Source organism: Pseudophryne corroboree, chromosome 5 (genome assembly GCF_028390025.1).
Source record: "Pseudophryne corroboree isolate aPseCor3 chromosome 5, aPseCor3.hap2, whole genome shotgun sequence".
Taxonomy (NCBI): domain Eukaryota; kingdom Metazoa; phylum Chordata; class Amphibia; order Anura; family Myobatrachidae; genus Pseudophryne; species Pseudophryne corroboree.
The window spans coordinates 528877909-528884974 of record NC_086448.1 but is presented as its reverse complement, the minus strand read 5'-3'; the positions used below and the strand labels follow the sequence as shown (position 1 = coordinate 528884974).

General features: G+C 44.1%; 1 long non-coding RNA gene across 1 annotated transcript in view; it reads left to right on the top strand.

Annotated features, from left to right (window-relative positions):
- Positions 1-1116: 1116 nt before the first annotated feature.
- The window catches only part of LOC134927974 (uncharacterized), a 117261-nt gene continuing 111311 nt past the window's right edge, over positions 1117-7066 (top strand). Inside the window, exon 1 of the long non-coding RNA XR_010177795.1 lies at positions 1117-1191. This is a non-coding gene — a long non-coding RNA (uncharacterized LOC134927974). The remainder of the gene's footprint in view (positions 1192-7066) is intronic.

Sequence of the window (7066 nt, the reverse complement as noted above, 5' to 3'; positions counted from 1 at the left end):
GTAGGGAGCTACCAGCCACGTCTCGGGTCACAGCGGTTGCATGTGATGTAACGGAGCCACCATGGCCCGCCCCCCCAACGGTCCAGACACACTTCCGTTGTCTGGACTGCGCCCCGCCAACGTAATTCTAATGCCATTGGCACGCCCCCTCCCGCCCCATGACCTCATCTGCCTTTCAATCAGGCAGAGGCGATGGCACCAGTGAGATGCTGTTAGCATCTCACTGGGCTCCTAGGGTGCGCACGCGCAGTGTGCCCACTGCGCGAGCGCACTCCACAAAGTAATTCAGACTGCGATCACTGCCGCTGCAGCATTGCAGTCTGAATTACACCTATACACAGGTGTGTGCCTTTCCAAATCATGTCCAATCAACTGAATTTACCACAGGTGGACTCCAATTAAGCTGTAGGAACATCTCAAGGATGATCAGTGGAAACAGGATGCACGTGAGCTTAATTTTGAGCTTCATGGCAAAGGCTGTGAATAGTTATGTACATGTGATTTCTTGCAAAAATCTCAAAAAAACTTTTTCCACATTGTCATTGTGGGGTATTGTGTGTAGAATTTTGAGGGAAAAAATTAATGTATTCCATTTTGGAATAAGGCTGTAACATAACAAAATGTGGAAAAAGTGAAGCGCTGTGAATACTTTCCGGATGCACTGTATACTGGTCCCTGCGGCCAAAGCATTATCTCCCAGCTAGACAGCCCTGGCTGGGGTTCCCTGGGGAGGTGGGGACCCCTCCTCCAGGCGATAGAGCTGAAGTTGATAGTCCGTCAAATGTGTATAAAAATAAGAAATAATGGGGGTAATTCCAAGTTGATTGCAGCAGGATTTTTGATAGCAACTGGGCAAAACCATGTGCACTGCAGGGGAGGCAGATATAACATGTGCAGAGAGAGTTAGATTTGGGTGGGTTATTTTGTTTATGTGCAGGGTAAGTACTGGCTGCTTTATTTTTACACTGCAAATTAGATTGCAGATTGAACACACCCCATCCAAATATAACTCTCTCTGCACATGTTATATCTGCCTCCCCTGCAGTGCACATGGTTTTGCCCAGTTGCTATCAAAAATCCTGCTGCGATCAACTTGAAATTACCCCCAATATTTTGTGTTACTGGTGGAACTACAGGTCCTAGCAAGTCTCCCCGCATGCTGGTATTCGGAGAACCACAAGGTTAATTCAGGTCAATCTTGTCAGATTATTCCTAATGCCATTATAAGCTATTTTAAATGTAAACCTAATACTGTACAATGCATTTCTAAAGTGCATACATTACATTAAGCTCAAATGTAGCAGCATGTGTCACAATATTGTGTTACATATACTACTTACTTTGCACAAGATTAAATACCCCTCCTACTTCATGCAGCAGCAATACCTCATTTGTTCAGGTGCCTGTAATTCTCCCTTAATTACATTGTACTCTGTATGACACAATTTTTACCTTTTTAAAGAAGACCTTGGCAGTATGAAGTAAGGATTCACATATTCATATTTTACAGACCCTCCAACGTGACCCGCCCCACTAGGTACAAAATGCTCTGTTCCTGGACTTCCCTCTTAATTTATGATTTCTATCACCTGTGTTGAACTAGTTACATGATAAGAAAGCTGTTTCTTCACAGGTAATGGCAATAATAAATTAAGAGGAAAGTCCAGAAACAGAGCATTTTGTACTTAGTGGGGCGGGTCATGTTGGAGGGTATGATTTTATATAAACTTTACATGGATTATATTTATTTACCTTGCTCATGTTCAAATATACTAGTATGTAGTTTCACATTAACATTGTTTTTAACATACTATATTTCTGTATACATCAAAGTGGTGTGTAATTTTGTCACACTTTGTAAATATTGTACAGATGTGTCTACATCTGTTGTTGCCTATATGGTGTAGAGCAGTGTACGGTAGTGGCAGTGTCATACCTTCCAACATGACCCTCTCCAGGAGGGACACAATGCTCTGCTTCTGGACTTTTCTCTTAATGTATGATTGCCGGCACCTGTTTTGAAGAGGTTAGTGTATAAGAAAGGTGTTTCAGCACAGATGATGGCAAACATATATTAAGAGGGAAGTCCAGGAGCAGAGCATTCTGTTCCTCCTGGAGAGGGTCATGTTGGGAGGTATGAGAGTGTGCCGTACAGCAGACAGAGTAAAAGCTGCAGACACTAGTGGGCAGCATTATTCCCGCTACCAACAAACTTCAGGAGGAGCCGGCAGGAGTTGATGAGCATGGGTAGCGGGTAACTACCCGGTACCCTTAGGAAAGAAACCAGCACTTGCACATTCCTTGCTGCCATAGAAAGGTATGGTGCGATCGCAGGCTGCAGTAGGGTATGCTATGAGGCACCACTACAACACACTACCATCCGCAGCAACCTAAGTATTCCCTTATATGCACTGTAACAAACTAAAATATGGATACCCAAAATAAGCCTGTCCTGGCTCCTGGCATGATGCTGTTGGTCTTTCATCTTCATTTTTCTTTCAGTCTGTGCTTGAACACATTTATAGCATATTATTTTAATAAAAATAGTGCTATAATCTCTTCTTAAACAAATATGCCAGTGTTGATTTATCCATGTCAGCGTGCGCTGATCTGTATGCTTGCGAATGCATGCTATTACATTACGACTGATGGGCAGTCCTATATGTGCGTCTGCATTCCTGTGTGCTTATGCCATGTTGTGTACTGATTTATAATGCGCAAGAAAAAAATAGTAGACTAATTCACAAAAGCATAACCGAAATCTAGCAGTCTATGGGCCTTATTCAGCATCAATCGCATCTGAGAAGCAATTGCATTTCCTTATTTGCGTGTGCGTTTCTCAGTGATGCGAACACCTCTGCCTGAGTGACAGGCAGAAGCGTTCGTGGGATGGTTTGGGGGCAGAAGGTGCCGTTGCAGGGGCGGGATGGCAAAAACAGGGGTGGGTCTGGGCTATTTTTGGGGCGGCCACTGTGGGAAACATGGCCGACCTGCCTACCTTCGCAGTCAGACTCCGCAGCACCCCAGTTTGCTGTGATTGCAATCTAATCACGATGCATTCACAATTAGATTGCGAACACAGCGCTGGACAGCTCGAAGCATGCTGGGTGACCTTGCCCTGTGCTGGGCGGCCCCCAGCATGCAATAGACAGCTGTAGCAGATTTTTAGCTTTTTAGCAGAATCAGCTACTGATGCTGAATAAGGTCCAATGATGGGTACAATATGAGACGCTAAACCCAATATATCTTAAAGATATATCTGCTGTTCAATTGATCTGCAGCTATATATGCAGTTGGTGGTTGTTCATAGTCACAGAAGGATGCACCAATATATCTCCAGATATATTGCCCATCTGCTAATATATCTGCGAGTGTGCATCCAGCATTACTAACAAATACAAATAAAATTGTACACAATACATCATTGGAACTCAGGGTGTTCCATACAAATCACATAGGTCCACCAGCAAAGACAGTTTGTGAATATACCAGATGAGAAGATGTATACAGAATCTCCAATTCATTTTCACACACATATATTTATATAACGCATCGACACAAAGACTTTATTCCTCAACAAAAGGATTACTCCTGGATGTAATATGACATGCAAAGAAAAAAATATCAGTATAGATTTGTGATAATTAGTGAAGATCCAATATCACCAACAATAGATAAAAGAAATAAAACCCCTTGAACCTTAACCCCTTATTGTATAGTGCTTACTAGATGAAAACTTGATAAAGGACAGGAAAAACCTCTTTTCCTCAAATTGCCTACACAAAGGGGGTAAAACAGACCTGATCGCTCGCTAGCTGTTTTTTAGCAGTCCTGCGTTCACATACTCACCGTTCACTGGGGAGTGTATGTGCGATTGTATGTGCAGCCGAGCGGTACAAAAAGATCTAGTTCAGTTTCTGAGTAGCCCAGGACTTACTCAGCTGCTGCGATCACTTCAGCCTGTCCGGGACCGGAATTGACGTCAGGAACCCTCCCTGCAAACGCATAGACACGCCTGTGTTTTTCCAACCACTCCCAGAAAATGGTCAGTTACCACCCACAAATAGCTTCTTCCTGTAACTCACCTTACGATCGCCCGTGCGAATGGATTCTTCGCATAAACCCATCGCTGAGCGGCAAACTGCTTTGAACCTATGCGATGTGCCTGCGCATTGCGGTGCATATGCATGCACAGTTCTGACCTGATCGCAGCGCTGCAAAAAACACTAGTGAGCGATCAGGTCTGAATTACCCCCAAAATCCCCTCATATAATTTTGCTTAAAACTCACACATGTAGCAGATGCTTTGTCTCCAGGGATGATGGTACGGCAACTCTAATCGTCTCAGGTGTGTGCAATAAAAATATGGACTGACAGCACAGTAGAACCATACACAATTAAATACATAAAAAATATTACAAGAATGCACAATGGGGGTCATTCCGAGTTGATAGCTCGTTGCCGATTTTTGCAACGGAGCGATTAAGGCAAAATGCGCATGCGCATGGTACGCAGTGCGCATGCGCTAAGTATTTTAGCACAAAACTTAGTAGATTTACTCGCGTCCGAATGAAGAATTTTCATTGTTGAGTGATCGGAGTGTGATTGACAGGAAGTGGGTGTTTCTGGGTGGAAACTGACCGTTTTCTGGGAGTGTGCGGAAAAATGCAGGCGTGCCAGGATAAAACGCGGGAGTGTCTGGAGAAACGGGGGAGGGGCTGGCGGAACGCAGAGCGTGTTTGTGACGTCAAACCAGGAACGAAATGGGCTGAGCTGATCTCAGTGTAGGAATAAGTCTCGAGCTACTCAGAAACTGCTAAGAATTTTCTATTCACAATTCTGCTAATCTTTCTGTTATGCTAAGATACACTCCCAGAGGGCGGCGGCCTAGCATGTGCAATGCTGCTAAAATCTGCTAGCGAGCGAACAACTCGGAATGACCCCCAACATCATGAATATAAACACTTATAAATCTTGAAAAACAGCAGGGGTCACTTCATACCAGATTCAGATGTACAGAAGTACAGTACGTCTAGGCAGGTCCAGGCCACAGTTGGGGATCAGTACTAAATGCCGCCGGCCGGAATCCCGGCGGTCGAAATATCGACGCCGGAATCCCGACCACACAATCCCAACAGGGGTGGCGAGCGGAACGCAGCCCCTTGCGGGCTCGCTTCGCTCGCCATGCTGCGGACACGGTGCCTCGCTACGCTCGGCACACTATTATATTCTCCCTCTATGGGTGTCGTGGACACCCACGGAGGGAGAATATGTCGGGATTGTGGCGGTCGGGATTTCGGCGTCGGTATTTCGACCGCCGGGATTCCGGCCGGCGGCATCTTGACCACATCCCCACAGTTGAGTCCTGGGAAACTCGGCTTTGAATCCATTCAGAAAATTGAATCGTTATGAGGACCTCTCCATTGGCGCGTTTTGATGTTCTAAACGTCTTTATCATCTGAATCTGGTCTATGTTTCTATGTGCCCTTTATTTAACTAAAGATATTCAGCGACAGCAACAACAGTGTTTAATATTTATTAGAAATCATTTAAACTGATCCGACATTGGAACTTATCATTGCCAAGATCAGTGGGTATGCTTGCGTAATGATGTGCTGTGGTTTTCCAAATGCTTCTTGCTTCATTCATAACATATTGAAGTCAACGGGTCTCCCAAATAACAGTATGTCAAATCTGACAAACCATTTCATTGGCATTTGAACGTGCATTGTTAACCACATCTCTGACTTGGGATGCATCTGCAGCCAGCTGGGCTTTCCCTAGTGTGGTCACATCTGCGTCTCATCCGTCCCTCCTGCAGTGATGTAGTAATCTCTGACAGCTGACATCACTGCCAATTTTGTGCCCCAGAATAGATTGTGAATGGAGCGCATGTGTTGATAACAAAACTGCGAGGAAGGGAACTTCAGTTGCCTCTGAGACATATCTCTCTGAGGAAGCCGCTGAGCTATTATCAGGCGGAGAAACGCGTAAGAGCTCTCACCAACTGTCCGGTACCGGGCGTGCTAAAATTTTTCCACCTGCTTAGACCTGGACCCGTGGTGTTTGGAACTCCGGATAAGACCCACTAAAAACGGCTATTAAAAGCACCAGGAGTCGGGAGTCACCAACCATCGGTCCATAACGGATCAATTCCGGATCCTTGAAGCAGGTTGTATTCATGGTTAATTGACTTTCTATACAAGCCTGGCAGTCGATATTACATTGATATATGTCAAATCTATCAATATTGCTCTAAATCTCTTCTACGAACAGTCGCCTACTATGTTGCAGTGTGAACTGCCAATCACTGCCTCACCTGCTGCTATCAATTGAACGGTTCACGACTAATTCACTGTGCTCTGCAAGAGACTGTCATACTGATTGAGTTTTTATACAAAGGATTAATTTGAATGAGTCTCCGGACTATATTTAATAATCTCTATGTTCTGAATTGCATTATATTAATTGTTCTGAATTGCATTATATTAATTATTAATTACGTCATACCTTGCACGGATAACCGGTTTCTAGGATTTAGCCATATTCATGTGTTTTTTAATATGTTTTATTTGTGTAAAAATTAAAAGCACACTTATGTTTTAAATTAGCGCTGTTTTGGTGTGTATATATTTTTAGGTAACTATAAAGGGTGGAGTACTCTCCCTTAATTAAACAGCTGCGATTGAAACAGAGTGTTCTTTGAATTAAATTTATGGTTAATCGATGCACACACTTTCTATTTAGCTGTTAGCGCCAAGCCAATTCTGTTTGTTTGTGGCTCCCAAATAACAGTATGTCAAATCTGACAAACCGTTTCATTGGCATTTGAACGTGCATTGTTAACCACATCTCTGACTTGGGATGCATCTGCAGCCAGCTGGGCTTTCCCTAGTGTGGTCACATCTGCGTCTCATCCGTCCCTCCTGCAGTGATGTAGTAATCTCTGACAGCTGACATCACTGCCAATTTTGTGCCCCAGAATGGATTGTGAATGGAGCGCATGTGCTGATAACAAAACTGCGAGGAAGGGAACTTCAGTTGCCTCTGAGACATGTTCTGCTGT